We start from the raw sequence: 13,992 nt of genomic DNA, 5'->3' as shown, positions 1-13,992 counted from the left end.
AAAGGCTATCTACTGCTACAGAAGAAACTGACAGAGTCTGATTGTAGATTGAAGAATGCATACTTCACTTTATTTCTTCCATAAATGTCTTCTTAAATTTGAGATGTCTTCTTTCATAACATGAAAAATATGGAAATTCATATTGCATGAGAGCACATATATATCCTCTATTCTATTATCTGCCATCTTGGGGAAGGGGGGAAGGGGGAAAGGGGAGAGAGAGAGCATGGACTGCAAAATATCAGAAAACAATGATTAAAAATTGTATTCATGGGGACATCTAGGTGGCTCAATAGATTGAGAGCCAGGCCCAGAGACAGGAGGACATGGATTCAAATTTGGCCTCAGATACTCCCTAGCTGTGTGACCCTGGGCAAGTCACTTGACCCCCATTGCCTAGCCCTACCCAGTACTGATTCCAAGATGGAAGGTAAGGTTTTAAAAAAAATTTTTTGTATTCATGTGTAATCTGGAAAAACAGACATAATAGTAATAATTTTTAAATTAAATTTTAAATTAAAACATAATACTAGTTTTTAAAAGAAAATATACATAAGAGTAATATATTTTTTAAAAATTACAGAGCTAGAAGATACCTCAAAAGATCATTTGAGGGGCAGCTAGGTGGCTCAGTGGATTGAGAACCAGGCCTAGAGACAGGAGGTCCTAGGTTCAAATCTGGCCCCAGAAACTTCCTGGCTCTGTGACCCTGGGCAAGTCACTTAACCCCCATTGCCTTTACCACTCTTCTGCCTTGGAACCAACACACAGTATGGATTCTAAGACCAAAGGTAAGGATTTAAAAAAAATAATAATGTGATCTAGTCTCCCACCTTCCAACAGATACAGTGATATGAACTATTTTGTAAAGATGAAGCAATTAGAAACCAGAGTCAAATATTAACTCTTGTTCTAGGACCATTCACACTTCAGGGACTCTGTTTCTTCCTCAATAAAATGATGGACTTGGAACATAAGACCTCTAATGTTCCCCTAACTAAGACACTTCACAGTTCACGATTACGCCTAACAGACTGTGTATTTCCATCTAAAGAAGGTGCCCTAAAAGGTTCACCAGATGGTTGGCTGAGGTTTGGGATAAAAGGAACACCTCACGGCCCTAACGTTTGCAGAGAGCAAAACTCAGCGGAAGGGTACGGATCACCAGGTGAAGACAAGAAGGCCAGCATGTCTGGGGACCACACAGCAGACTTCTCTTCTTGTGGACGGTATTATGGGGAATAGCATGACAGGTATGGTTCTATGGATGAGAGGGAGAGGCCTGTGGGTGGATTTTTTAACAGTAGCTCACAGGCTTACTTCTGAAAGTCGGAGACAGAGGAAGAAAGAGGAAGCTGAGGGAGCCCTGGAGAAACCTCCCCAAATTGCTCAGAAGGCAAAAGGATATTCCATCACATGTAGAAACTAAAAGAGGGAAGTAAAGGAGGTTTGTCTACACCAGGAAGACGTGTGAAAATGAGTAGAATCCTCTAGATTACCAAAAAAAAAAAAAAACAGCTGGGATGAGCTAGAATAAATTACTCACTAATCATTTAGTTAAAATCTGTCAGTCAACAATAGCGCTTTATGTTCTGCAAAACTCTTTACATGTTATCTTACGATCCTAGTGAAAAAGGATGATATTATTAGTCCTATTTTGCATATGAGGAATCCGAAGCTGAGAGATATTAAGCAACTTTCCCAGGGTTATATACAGCTAAGTAGTTTCTGAAGCAGGATTCAAACCCTGGTCTTCCTGACCCCAAACTCAGCATGAACCACATCATTGACCTAATTATGATGATTTTGCTCATTATTGCAAAAATATAAACTTTGGCTTTATAAAGTTTAGTTATTACTTTATCACTGCTATCATATCACCATTGGTTTTATTTATAATGTAAATCCTAAACATTGAAAAATAAAACATCAATTTTTGTAATCACCATAGTACATATTGGGGCCTTCAGGTGTTTAGAATTATTTTGTTTAACATTGGGGGCAAAAATACTAGAAGGTGAATAACTCTAAAGTTGTCATTTAAGGGATCCCTAATCTGTATACTAGCTTTTTATCTGAAGTAATGAATAAACTATGATCTTGAACATGCCTGGGGAAAAAAAGCTAAGCACCGGGGAGACAAAGAAATGTATCCCCCAAGAAGCCCTGCCCCCGTGAAATAGACATCCTAAACTATAGAACTACCTACATATAAGATATGTAGATTATATATACACTATATTTCTAGATCGATATAAATTCATGTGGGTGTATATATAGGCACAAACAACATATGTACAAACACACACATATATATAGGTAGAGATAAATGCAGAGAATCAATGAAAATGTATATAGGCACATATGTGTATGTATGTATACACTCATATGTAGGTAGGTAGGTAGCCATGTATGTTCATAGAACTGATGAAGGGGAAAAATCTAGCAGGGAGGGCCAAGAAAGCCTCCTGTAGAAGGTGTGACGTGGCTTGAAGCTCCAAGAAAGTGACTGAAAAAGAGAGGGAGAAAGAAGTCAAAGGGGTGGGATTTGAGCTGGGTTCTGAAGTAAGTCAGGGACACTAAGAGTTGGAGGTAAAGGGACAAAATTCTGGAAATGGGGGCACCCATTCAAAAGGAAATGAGATAAGTCATACGCCAAATGTTAGAGGACTGAGAGGAAATAAGGAAGCAGAGGCTGGAAAGGTAGAAAAAGGCAATTCTTAAATTTTTTAGAAGTTTTAAATTTACTTTTAGAAATTTTAAAGACTATTTGTGACAACTTCTTAAAAAACAAAAGACCCTTAAGGGAGGAGATTGTTTCTTTATTGTCTTTGCATCCCTAACACCCAGCACAATGTGTCACGCAGAGAAGGGACTTGGGGAATTCAGACCAAGACTTTTTTTCCCTTCAAGGCCAAGGTGTACTTTCCAACACATTATAATATCTACACTTATTTATTTGTGACTGTTTTTAAATTTTTATTAATACTCATTCTTTGAAAGGTGCTCTTCAGTGAAACATCTGCCCACAAAATTAACCCAAATAAATTCAACTAGCACTTATTATTAACATAATACATGTGAAACATTTTGCTGAGTGATGTGATTCAAAGAAAAAGAAAAGAGTGAGCATTCTCGAAGAGTTTACATATTTTCAGGATGCACTGACTGGAGCCTGGTACAATGTAAGGATTGAGGCCCACTGTGCTCCTGACACACAGTCCACCATGTTAAAACAAACTGAATCCAATCCTGAATTTCTCTTGCTCAGAGACCCATAAATACTGCCTTTTATAGAGCAGGATCCAGTTTCAGTGTCATGTTCCCTGTTATCAGCATTCCACATAGGCCAACTTGTTTTCTCATGGCTGCTCTCGGAGAAGAACAGATTGAAAGGCGGGTGACAAAGCGCATTCCCTGAAGCCTGTTTTCCTTCACTGGGGAAGGTCCACGGAGGGATCAAAAATACCCACTAATGAAAAAGTGGAGCCCCCTGCCCTCATCTTCCTCTGGCTCCACTCTCACAGTCAGTCATGTTCCTACTCCACCAACATACTACAGAAAAAGACTCAATTCCCTGTGCCAAGTCAGCAAAGAAAAATGAGGAAAAAACATTTTAAAAGATAAGATATGTGGATCTTTGACTTTTCTCTTATTTAACTTTTAGAAACATAAGGAACAAGAGGCAGCCTCTACAGAACTGCACTGGAGATGGGAAAATACTTCACGAATAAGAAACCATAAAGATTATATGTTATCTTTGCTCCGTTCTCTTCTCCTGGGTTGCCCCTTCCTGCCCTCACCTGGGAAAGTCAAGTCCTATCTCCTACATATATTTTCTTCCCAATCCCCCATTATAAATCTTATTTTGTGAGTTCAAAAATGGTGACACCACGATGAAGGAAAAGGGTGTTGGACTTGAGAGTGGAGAGCCCAGGTTCAGTGCCTTGTGACACTGGGGAAACTCTCTTAACATGAGATCTCAGTTTCTTCATCTCTAAAAAATGTGGATGTTGCACTAAGTCGTCTCTAAGTCCTCTAATTCTAAATCTATGACCCTATAGGTTAACTGAAGTCCTAATCTCTCTCTGTGTTTGTGTGAGTGCCCATGCTCTGAAATAAGCTAGCAGAGCCCTGACAGCTGGAACTGTGTGCTTAAAGCACAATACTTTGCCCAGAATAACCCCACAATCAGGACCTGTGGACATGAACTAAACGTAAATAATATCCAATGAGTTCGTTTGGAGTTAGAAACTTTGAAAGACTGAAATATGGGAAGGCTTCTTTAGTTTTCTATAGTTTACCAGAATTTGTCAACCATTTTAGGGTTCTGTCTAGTTAACATAATAATCATCCCCCTTTTTATAACATTTTAACACTTATAAAGCACAGTTCTGTGAACACAATAACCCAGTAGTACATTGTGTACAGTTAGAGTTGAAATTGTCATTATAGGTACATTAATCCAAGCCTTCCTTTGAAAGATAAGGAAACCAATGCCTATATGAGTTAAATGACTTGTGTAAACCTTGAAATTTCTCAGACTTTTGAATGTTAAAAATTTCCCCAATGGACTAGGAACATTCCCCATTTTGATGAGAAAACTCCTTGCTATGGGAAAGACCTCTACTCCACCCATACTTAAGACTGCTTTAGGGGAGAAAACTCCTTGCTAAACAAAGAAAGTACTTGGACCCATGCTTATAATAAGGCAAGGAGTTCTTTGAGCCAGGCCTGTTTTTAGAATTGATACAATGGGATGCTAGGTACCTAAAAGGGTCGGGCAAGTTTTCTCTTAATGAGATTAGTTGACTCAGCTGTGTTTTCACTGGTTCAGACATACTGAGGAGATTTGTCAACTTAGTAAGAATTCAGATGGGCAGTCCTTTGGAAAATGTCTACAGTGATTGGTAGATGTAAGGACTTAGGGGAGGTGACATAGGAGAAAAACCTCCTATATAAGAAGCAGAATCTCTTGAGGAAGAGGAATCCTTTTGGAGGATCTCTGATGAGGATTGCTCGGGAAGAATCTCTTGAGAGAGGCTCTGGAGAAGGGAAGCTCTTGGAGGACAATCTCTAAGGAGATCTCACTGGAGCTCCTCTGAGGGGACTCTGTCCACTCTGTCCCTCTGGAGGCTCTGGAGAGAGGCCCTTTAGAACTCTCTCTGGTGAAGTCAGCTGAGATGGAGCTGGCCTGGTGTCACTAGAATCCTTGCTTAGACAGACCTTGTGGTGTGACTGACTGATCTCTCTTAAGACTCAGGTCTAGGCCATGTTGGCTTAAGGCCCTTCATACTTATTTCCTTTTTCTCTCTTTCTCTCTTTTCTTTAATTCTACATTTGTATTAATTAAAATCTCTATAAAACCCAGTTGACTTGGGTATTTGAATAATTGGGAATATTTCCCTGGCGACCACCTTATATTTGATTTAAAAACCAAGACACTGTAGTGAAACATATTTTCTGCAGTCAAATTTACTCACCCTCTCTTATATCTATCACAATTTATATCTTCCACTATTTTAATCACTACAGCTTAAGACCTCAACCATTTTAAATCTCACACTTGCCTGAGGTCTAAGTAAAAAACAGACCTGTTTCTATCCTATTTCTTCTGACCTCAAATGTAACACTCTTTCTACCACCCTATACTGCAGGATTTGTCTTTGGAAGGGGCTTCAGAGAGGGTGGTATTCAGTCCCACCTTTTTAGAGATTAGGAAAATTATGACCCAAAAAAGAAAACTGACTTGGTCATAGGTACATAAGCAGTCAGTAATAGAGCCAGGATTTTAATCCTTTGACTCCAAGACTTCAAAATGTCACAGCTGCTTCATCAACATAGAGAAAGCTCAAGTCTTTCCCAAAGAAAAGTCAGCACTGAAGTTCTACTGACAGATATTTCTGGAAAAGATACTCAAGCTATCTCATTCTCCAGAAAACAGCTGATTTCAAAAGGGAGAAAGTTAAGGAAACACCCATGTCAATCCCCTGAAAATCTTAAAGGCAATGAAATACACCTGAAAATTTTCTTTTTTTCAATACATTTTTTCTTTTAAAAAAATCTAATCAAATTTTCAAACGAAGTAGAGATATTTGTTTATTGCCCAATGCTCCAGTGTTGCTAATGACTATTAAGGGACCTAACACCTGTCCCATGCTGCTAAAGAAGGATTTTAATTGAAAACATCATCAAATAGACTTCACTTTGGCTAACTACAAGAAAGATCGTACAGTGCAAGTTATTCTACACTTTTGAACACAAACTAGGCTGAGATTAAATTACTTTTTAAGGAAAAGATGCAAATCAAAGACATCACCAGTTTTATTTACTTTAAATTTTATCACTATGCCGGGGGGGGGGGGGGGGGGAGAGATAAAGAGAGAGAGAGAGGGTGGGAGGAAGAAGGAAAGGAAGAAAGGAAGGAAGGGAGGGAGGAAGGAAGGAAGGAAGGAAGGAAGGAAGGAAGGAAGGAAGGAAGGAAGGAAGGAAGGAAGGAAGGAAGGAAGGAAGGAAGGAAGGAAGGAAGGAAGGAAGGAAGGAAGGAAGGAAGGAAGGAAGGAAGGAAGGAAGGAAGGAAGGAAGGAAGGGAGGGAGGGAGGAAGGAAGGAAGGGAGGGAGGAAGGGAGGAAGGGAGGAAGGGAGGAAGGGAGGAAGGGAGGAAGGAAGGAAGGGAGGAAGGGAGGAAGGGAGGAAGGGAGGGAGGAAGGAAGGAAGGATTGATGGCAGCAATAGAAAAGGCCAAGAAGAATTTGTCCTTAGGAAAGTTAAGACCCCAAATAGAATTTACTATGGAAATTGTTCTCTAACAAGACTCCATACTGCTTGAGAAGCTTTGAAACAAGAGAAAACAGCCTAATCCAATTTCAGAGAGAAATGGGTTTGCCCAGAAGTCTGAAAAGAGAAATGGCATCCTCAAAAGCTCTGGCATGTGAAACAACTGTTCCATACAAAGCTGTTCACAATGAACAATTTATGATGATTTGGTGGGAAAAATGCCATGACATCAACACCAGACTGCTCTAGTCTTAACAGAGATGGCCCAGAGAATTTCCTAGCTATTTGCAAAACAGCCCCCAATTCAAGGAAGTTCTGTAAGGTTTTTTCTGGAGAGAGGGATGTTGGAAGAGTAAAAATTTGTTCTAACTATGTAAATAATGGGGGTGAGAGGAGGAAGAAGCAAAGAAAAATCAAAAGCAGCAAAAATAATATAGCTGGTATCTTACAATGCTTCTTGAAAAAGAGGAGGTGGGGGGAATGTGGTTTTGTTTTTGTTTTTTTCATTGAGATTAATGATAGGATTCCTCCTAGAGGCACAGAACACTTCACTGATATTATCTTGTTAGATTTTTTTAAGTTCTCCAGAGTCTACTGAAAGTAATAAGGTGAAAGGGGGTGGGAATGCAAAGGAATGAAGGTGAATCTAGGAAGTTCTACTATGCTCAAAAGATGGGAGGACAGGTTGAACTTCTCTGCTGGCATCTAGAAGCTACAATGCTATCTGGGAAGCAGTGTCCCCATGGTATCTATTCCTGCTAGGAGAGTAATAATAGTAGCAACATGATCCCCAATTACCACATCCAGGGCTATAGGAGACAGAACTGGCAGGAACTGCTCAACCAGCAATGCCTCAGGATCAGCTCTGGTCTAGCCAGGTGACAAAAATAGGTGCCTCCATCATTCCTCTGGCTTCCAAGATAATCTTCTTGATAGACATCTGTTCTCATCATTCCCCTGCCCAAAAATGAACAGAGGCTCCCAAATGGCTAACAGATAAAATGCAGAATCTGATCCTGGCATTTAAGACTCTCCACAGTCCTGGGCTAACTTCCTTACCCACACTTATTTTACAATGCTCTCCTTCAATCTACATTCCTAAGAAAATAGCTTGCAAGTTCTTCCTTGAAGGTCACACTTCCTCTACAAAAGCCCCAGCAAGAGGTCATTTATCCTTTGCTTCCAAAATCTTCCAATAGGGGACAGGGGATCCACTGAGGCAGTCCATTCCACTTTTGGATGGCTCTAATTGTTAGAAAGTCCTCTCTCCTCCAGACATGGAACCTTTGAATAGCATTTCCCCTAAAATCTGCAGTAACATAGGGAGCATCAAGTGAGGGTGGGGTATAGGAGCCACCAGGCCAGACCTGACCTTGTTCAGGGTCTAGATTTGGAGGCTTCCATTCCTGGGAGTAATATGTCTCGGAAGTCCTATCAATTCTGCCCTGAGTCACTGTAACAATGTTGGAGGTCTCCACCCCTCACTAAGCATCACTGGATCAGTCACCAAATATTTTCTAAGTATCTACTGTGAGGCAGCCAGGTGGCGCAGTGGTCAGCGAGTCAGGCTTGGAAATGGGATGTCCTAGATTCAATTGTGCCCTCAGCTACTTCCTAACTCTGTGATCTTGGGCAAATCACTTAATCCCAACTGCCTACCCCTTACTGCTCTTTAGCCTTGGAACTAGTCTCTAAGACGGATTTTAAGACAGAAGACAGGTTTATTTTTTTTTTTTCTGAGAGCCTCCTAAGTGCCAGGAATTATGCTAAGCAGTGCTGGAAATGAAAAGAGAAAAATTAACCAGCCCCTCCATGCCCTCAAGAAGCCTGTGTCTATTGGGTGGAACCCTTCACCAACAAGTCTTCTGCCCCCGTACCTAGTTCCCTCCGGCTTCTATTTCTGGCTCAGCAAAGGTGCCGCCTGTATCCCCACACCACTCGGGGCCTGGTGCCAAAGACTTTCCTTGCCCCAGAATCTACTGCCCTACTTGGAAGCTTGAGCTACTCCACTCTGTCTAAGAATAAGAGGGTTTTAGCCTTCCATTTCTCATCAGGCAAAGACCTTCATTTAACCAGCAAGGTTCCTGCCTTCTCACACTGGTCCCAGGAGACAGGATGGAAACCCTCACCCCAACACCTCCCAGGGCTGAGTTATTAAGGTTTCTTTGCTCCTGAATTCTATGGAGGCTCCCCTGGGACACTCAACAGTTCTGCTGCCTTTCCTGACCAGTGAGACCTGGGGGACTGGACTTGGAAGCCTCCTCTCTCCCCAAAGTTACTGCCATATGTGCACCCCCTAGCCTATCCTACCCTGCCTCGGGAGGAAACGCATCACTAGTCCCAGGGCTCCACCACTACAGATGTCAAAAACACCAGACTTCTCCCAGGGCTAAATCGTAATACCAGAGCCTCATCCAGGATTGGGGCTGATCAGGACTCAAGGGGGAGCTCCACCAGTTGGGTATTATCCCTTGATGTCTTGGGATAATGAAGAATAATTGGTACAAAATGGGAAGTCTCTTGAGTTTCTGGTCACTAAATATTTACTGACCTAGAAGCATGACCTAATGTCTCTTCTTCCCCCATCCTGAGTAGAAACAAAGCAACTTCCTACCTTCTGTTATTGCATGAAGTTTCAGAGTCAATATAACTCAGAAAATACTGGCCAGGAGTCAGAAGCCATTAAAAATAGCATCCATACGATCACAGGGCTTGCAACAAATATAATAAAACATGTACAAACACAGTTAGAAGTATCCATGATGATGTGAAAGGCAGTGCACCAATCATAATATTTTGCAGACCAAAGATGAACTATGAAGAAATTGTTTCTATTGATCCTGATGACCTTATAAATGGGACCCCATTTGGTTTTGACTTAGGAATGAGTTTTTTAGGTTTTCAAAAAATATGGACAATAGGTAGAATTAATTATATATTTACACCTCTTTCATTTCATATTAGAATAATTTAGAAATTTAGAAGATTAGTTCTTCCTACCTCCATGAGTAATGGGCACCGTCAATCTTCAACCCAGAGTTTGAATGTTAATTTCTGTGATTTTATTCATCGAAGTGATTATAAATCTGACCTTGAGGTCGGGAGCCTCATTTAAATGGTATTAATATAGTCTATGACACATTCCTCATATCCCCTCCTCCCCAATCACTGTAATTCAAAGTCCACCAAAAGGAAAACTAACTTCCCATTGTAATCCCCATCTAAATCAGCCCTACCCCATTTGCTTCTCTGTGTTTTTCTACTCTACTCTTTGTAGAACTAAATTAAAGTGTATTAGTTTTCTAAGCTACCATGTCACAGTGTCAATTCATAGTGTGCTTATGGCTCACTTTTCCTCTTAGATTTTTTTCCTGAAAGAAATATATTGCCCTCTCTCCTCTGTCCTATTAACAATGCATTTTGTTAGTGGAACCCATGAGTAGAACTTTAACATATATCCATATTCAAATTTTATATCATATCATATTATAGTATATTATATTATTATTCCATTTGATCCACTGTACTATTCCAGTTAGAATCATTTTTTAGATCTGGATCCCATCATGCAATGTGTCAGCTAATTCTCCAAGTTTCATGTTATCTTCACAAATCTGTCAAGCACAAGGCTATCTATGCCTTCATCCAAGAAACAGTAAAAATGTAAACTATCAGTCAATAAACACTAAATATCTACTATGTGCCAAGACTGTGCTAAGGATTGGGGTTATGAAAAGACAAAAACAATATGGTCCCTATTTTCATGGAGCTTACAATCTAATGTGTGAGAGACAGAGACAGAGAGACAGAAAGAGAGAAATAGAAAAGAGACTATTCATGAGACATTGCACTAGTAGAGGTCTTCTTCCAAAGAAACAACAATCTATCAACAATCCATGAATAATATATCTTTCTGACTGGTTATTCAATCAATCCCAAATTTTCTTAAATTGTACTCTCATCTAATCCATTTCTTTCAGTCTTGTGTGCAAGTAAAACATTATACATCTAAATATCTTGATCTGTAAACATTTTCCTTCGAATACCAGACAAGTTGTGATCTTGTTTTGTTTGGACCTGTGGTTTCATCCATAAAAGTTCTGTTTGAGAAATCTCCCTTGCTCTCTGTTCTGCAGATCAATTGGGCTTGGAGAGTTGCCTGGGGAAGTAAGAATCTGAGTGTATTATGGTGGGGATTCTTTTTTGTGTACTGGTCAGCCTCTGAGGTTCCTTCCAAATCTCAAATTATGTGATTTTGTGACTTGCTCAGAAACACCCAATCATTATACACCAACAGTAAGACTTGAACTCACAGCTTCCTGACCTCCATAGCTGGCTAACTAAATTCCATGCAGCACTGCCCTCCCAATATTTAAGTCTATCTAACCTTTCAAAAAACAAAATGAGCTTAGTCTTAAAAGACCTACTTTTTGATGAAGTGCTTTTTTAGTGATCAGTGTTTCCATTTTTAAGCTCTCATGAACAATAGTTCATCTCTCTTTATGTCTGTGTCACTGCATCTATTTGTCTCTTCCCTCCCTTCGTACCCAGCTCAGCTGCTGACAATTTATATAATCAGACACCTGAATAGAGTCACCAGTAAGCAATGTAAGGCAGCAAAAGGAAACTTAAATTTCAAAAGAGCTCTGTTTAAGAATTTGCTGGGAGAGAACAGCAAACCCATAGAAAATAATAAAATATAACTAATCCATCAATAAGGGGATCCCTAAAAAATTTCCTATATATAACATGATAAAAGTTTTATTAAGTTCTTAACTTTACTATTTCTCATTTCCAATTAGTAGACATTTCTCCCAACTTTCTTCCATTCTGATTATTGCATTTGTTCTATGACCACTAGAATTATTTGAGGTTCTCTTTCACTCTTCCATTTTTTTCCTGTGAAATTAATTTGGGGGTGTCAATATGTTATCCTTTCTCTTTCTGGTTTACTCTTCCATAGGAAGTATTCAAGTTGGGTATGACCATGAATGCCTTTAAGTCTAGCTACCAAGAAAGCTGATGTTTTATGAAATGTCTTGAGTTTAGGAGTTCTGAGCTACAGCAGGTTGAGTCTATCCAGTGCTCGAACTAAATTCAAAATTGATATGGTAAGCCCTGAAGTGCAGGAGACCATCAGGTTGCCTCGTCTGAAATGGAAGTCAAAAGTTCTTGGACAATCACAATGGAATCAGAGTCCTACATACCTTTTGTACTTCCAGTCTAAATGATATATGAAGTATCAACCTTCTTTTATTGGGGGTGGGGGTGTTCTCCTATCCCCAGTATTATTTACCAGAATTTCTATACAGATCAAACAAAAGGGGAGATCCATTCAGTCCCCATAGGCACAGATTTAGCTTAACACATTTCATCAATTCTACATACTATTCATATGATATAGGTATGTCTATTTGGCCATGAGGAAATAGGATAGCTTTGAAGGATGATTAACATCAAAGACATAAATAGAAAGTTTTCTAGGGAAATAAAACAAGCAAAAATGTTCCAAATAACTAAGAATTAGAGAAAAGCACATTTTACCTTATATTCATCAGACTGGCATAGTTGTTTTCAAAAGGAATAAAGAAAATGACAAATGCTGGAGGGGGCTGTGGGAAAACAGGTACATTAATATGCTGAGTGCTGAAATGGTCTAAATATTCTGGAAAGTAATTTGGAACCATGCCCCAAAAGTTACAAAACTGTGCCAGTCCAGCAGTATCACCACAAGGTCTATTTCCCAGGTCAAAGAAGCTAGTTGTAGCTATCATTTCTGTGATGGCAAAGAGCTTTAAGGAGTGACAGGTCCCCATCACCCAAGAAATGGCTAAACAACTTCTCCATATGAATGTAAAAAAATACTATTGGGCTATAAGAAAACAATTTCTGAGAAACCTAGAAAGAGACAAATTATCTGATGCAATGTGAAGTGAAGAGAACAAGGAGAACAATTTAAATAGTGAAAAAAAATACTATTAAAGACAAACTGGGAACCCTTAAAAATTCTGATCAACGCAATGACTCTCCACAATTCCAGAAATCCAGTGATTAAACATGGTACCCATCTCCTGACTGTTGGTCAAAAAAGTCATTTGTTTTGCTTAACTATGTTTGCTTATTTGTTACAAGGGCTTGGTTGTTTTTTCATTGAGGGTGGAGATAGTAGGAAGGAAACAAGTATTTATTTATTAATATTAAGTCTCTTACTATGTGCCAGATACTATGCTAAACAGTTTACAAATATGATCTCATTTGATCCTCACAACAACCCTAGAAAGTAGGTGCCATTATTATGCCCATTTCACAGTTGAGGAAATTGAGGCAGAGACTGAGTGACTTGCCTGGAGTGTTTGAGGATAGACAGAAACTCAGATCATACAGACTCCAAGTCCAGTGTTCAACTGTGCCACCTAGCTGGAAAAATTTTGTTTAACAGAAGAAAATTAAATTAAAACCAAAAAGATGACTAAGTAGCTCTCTTACAGCATTTCCAACGCAATATCGCCTAACCTAATATAAAAATAAAATACTGAAATGGAAAGATGGAGAAAGTTTCTGCCTTTAAAGAGTTGACAAGTCACCTATATACAGTGAACAAATCCTTACTCTCTCAATTCTGCTCCTCAGGCTGTGCTGGAATGCATCAAAAACATAAAAGGCAGAAAGAAAGGAAAAAGTAGTTTAAGGTCTTGGAAAAATCCAAATGAGATGTTTCTAAATAACAGAATTGGTCAATTATAGCAAAAGAACCCAATGTGTCCTTTCTGACTCCTGGTTTCATGTTGGATCTCGTGGCTTTCATTTCTGTTTTCATTTTGAGGACAGGGACCTTAAGGAGGGGTTAAAGAAGTAATAGTCAGTCATTTCAAGGCCCAAAGAAAATATCTCACTCTACAGTCTCCCAGAAAGAAATGGCTTAGTTTATAAAATAAACAAAGCCCACAGCTTCTTGAGGATAGAGATTGTTCCATTCTGTGGGTTTTGCATATCTGGCACCTAGAATGGTATCTGACACATAACAGACACTTAATAAATGTCCACTAATTGATTAAAATTGGACTAATTCATAGGCCTTTCATAGAAGAGAGAAAGAAGTCAATATGAAGATCATTCTAGGACCACACAAAAGGAAACCAAAAATACCCCATTCCATTACTGAATTTAGAGCATGTGCATATGGACTCTCCAGAAAGAATGTAAGCTCTTTGAAAG

At 39.3% G+C, this 13,992-nt stretch overlaps 1 protein-coding gene and 1 long non-coding RNA gene across 11 annotated transcripts in view; one reads left to right on the top strand and one right to left on the bottom strand.

Moving 5' to 3' along the window:
* The window catches only part of PSD3 (pleckstrin and Sec7 domain containing 3), a 784,568-nt gene that overhangs the window by 335,500 nt on the left and 435,076 nt on the right, over positions 1-13,992 (bottom strand). The window lies entirely within an intron of this gene.
* On the top strand, positions 943-3,757 carry LOC103099971 (uncharacterized). The gene is made up of 2 exons (XR_458973.3): positions 943-1,253; positions 3,668-3,757. It is a non-coding gene; the product is annotated as an uncharacterized LOC103099971 (long non-coding RNA).

This window comes from Monodelphis domestica, chromosome 1, assembly GCF_027887165.1.
Source record: "Monodelphis domestica isolate mMonDom1 chromosome 1, mMonDom1.pri, whole genome shotgun sequence".
In the NCBI taxonomy this organism is placed as follows: domain Eukaryota; kingdom Metazoa; phylum Chordata; class Mammalia; order Didelphimorphia; family Didelphidae; genus Monodelphis; species Monodelphis domestica.
This window is presented reverse-complemented; position numbering and strand designations above follow the sequence as displayed.